Source organism: Rhinolophus hipposideros (genome assembly GCF_964194185.1).
Source record: "Rhinolophus hipposideros genome assembly, chromosome: X".
NCBI lineage: Eukaryota > Metazoa > Chordata > Mammalia > Chiroptera > Rhinolophidae > Rhinolophus > Rhinolophus hipposideros.
In genome coordinates this window covers 63,729,828-63,732,623 of record NC_138046.1, presented here as the reverse complement: position 1 = coordinate 63,732,623, position 2,796 = coordinate 63,729,828, and positions in this window count along the sequence as shown.

Sequence of the window (2,796 nt, the reverse complement as noted above, 5' to 3'; positions counted from 1 at the left end):
CTCTCACTGTGCCTAATTTATAAATTAATCTTTATCATAGGTATGTATGCATAGGTAAAATTGTAGTATATTTAGGGTTTGGTACTATCCACAGTGTCAGGCATCCACTGGTGGTCTTGGAATAGTATCCCTGGCACATAAAGAGGGACCACTGGTACTCCCTTTTTAAAAATTAGGTCTGTTTACCTATCTTTATTCTTTAGCAAACTGTTCATCTCTGAAATAAAAAGTGAAGGCATTTAAATACTTTCAACTTTTATCAGAAATAAATTATTATACAAACTAAAGAGCAGCTTCCTATTTCCCAAATAGGTAGAATATTTTATGAAGAAACGTTATCAAAATGATTTATAAGAGTTTTTTCATTCTTCTAGGTTTATCTGTTTGAAATTAAAGTGTGGCATGGAGACTGTGCTTCTTTTCTCCTTATTCTGATAGGTGTAAAATTTTATCAACATAGGACTGCCTGAGGCCATGGTGATGTAACACCCACTAGTTACTACATTTCAACGTAAATCACATGTTTGTCTCCGCAGCCATGCGGGCTTCATTGTACACACTCTTCAAATGTAGGAAGACTCAAACTCCGCCTTTCTCATTAGAACAAGTGATACATTTTACCAATCCTCAACAAAAGAAGTTTTGAAAATATCCTTACTTTTTAAGATTCTTTCCCCTTTTTAATTCTTATTTCAGGTATGCAGAATGAACATCATCCATCCTTTTATCTTAAAATATCTTCAGCTCTATGAAAATCCAGTCATTCCTGTATGTGTGACATCGTATCATCAGAAGTATTGAAATCTCATATAAAAACAAATGTTACATTAGAATCTAAAGCGTAAATGCAGTAATATAGAAAAATAATTTAGGCCAATTTTTGATCTCTCAACACTTAATTAGAAAAAAAGTTTATACTACTAAATGACAGAAAGAAAACAATGTTTAAAATGAAATCAAATCAATGAAAGAGAAAGACTGCCCAAGGAGAGCCATTTTAATGTTATCTGATTCTGACTGCACTTTAGCATTTATTAACAGGTTCTCTACTTTACACATCTTCACTTTTACTTTCAGTCTTTTATCCCCAATGTGTTCCCCCTCAGCTTTTTATAGCAAACTTGTTACACTTCAGGTTTTCTCATTATATGTGTGACTTGAATCCCTGACTCAGGCAATAGTCCCTGAAGTAAATTACCTGGAGAGTTTTTCAGATTAAATATTGGTATGAGGACTATCAACTGCATGCATATATAATTTCCTTCCCGAGTACTCAAATATTAATTCCTTTTATAATTATTATTAGTCCTTTGGGTGTCCAATACAAAAATAAATTTCATTCTAAGTATGCATTAGCCTCCAATTTCTCAATTGTTTTCTTACTTTTAAGAAAAATTCAATAGCTTTCATTTTTTTCTTAATGCTCACATCTCTCGATTTTTACTCTCAAAGGAAAAGCATTCCCAAATATATCCAATGCTATTGCTATTTCTGTTTTGCTTCACCCCTGAACAAATGAAATTTAATTTGATTTCCTCAGATGTCACATGAACTCATAGGTCCTGCTGATATTAATGTATAGTGTAATTCTATACCTACCCTTGAGGACAATTTTTTTCTTATTTAAACAACTGATTCATATACATTATAACACAGATCTTAATTATACAATAAGGTCTTAATACAGATCTTAATCATACAGATAATAATATTAACTATAGTACATAATGCAGATGCAGTCAAGAGATGGCTTCCTAGATTAGATTGAACATCTTTTATCCTTGATATATTTGAAATAAGTTGATTTGGGATAATCAGTGTTCCCCTTAAAGCAAAACTTGACCTGGATTTAATGTACAAATAATACTAAAATGCCAATGGGTAGTGTGTTGTAACAGAAAAACAGACTAAGGGAATCTGGTCTGGGGGACTTTGGGCAAATCATTTTACTTTTCCAAATTTCTGTTTCCTAATCTGCAAAATCAAAGAGCATGATTAGATAATGAATTTCTATGGTCCTTCTAGCCATGACATTTTAAGCAAAATAGTAAAAGTATAATATGGATATCAGGCAGCAAATCAATCGTCTATCTTCATTATTGAATTACTATTTGAATAACTTGTTACTGTTAATTTAATGAAGTATGTTAAAGGAAATTCGATTTTTGTTACTGCAGTTTAAATAAAATTTTCACAATTTTTAAATATAGTAATATCCTGCTTACTTTAAGCACTTTCAAATCTTTAGGATAAAATTGTTAAGTAACTAGAAAGTGGCCTTCATATACTTCACTCTTCAAAGGAGAGAGACTGTGCTCTCATAAACCTACTTATTTTTGGCTATTCCTTTTTGATATACATTTCCTCAATATTTTAATCTGAAAAATTCCTGACTTACAGGAAAGTTCAAAGAATAGAATAATGAGAACCCATAAAATGCCGCTTACCCAGATTCACCAATTGATAACATTTTGCCACATTTGCTTCCTCTTCTGTTTTTCTCTCTTTAAATAGAGACACACAGACAGACAGACAGACAGACACATACACACACATTTTGGGAAACATTTCAAAGTAATTTGCTGATATCATGATACTTTACCTAAGTATTTCAGCAGCACCGTGTGTTTCCTATGAACATGAACTTTCTCCTACATAACCACAAAATTATTATCACAGCCAAGAAATGTAAATATGTGTAAAATATTATCTACTATACCAACCATTTCAAATGTCCCTAGTTATTCTAATAATGGTCTTTAGTTATTGTTTTTAACTGATTCAATGTCCAACTAA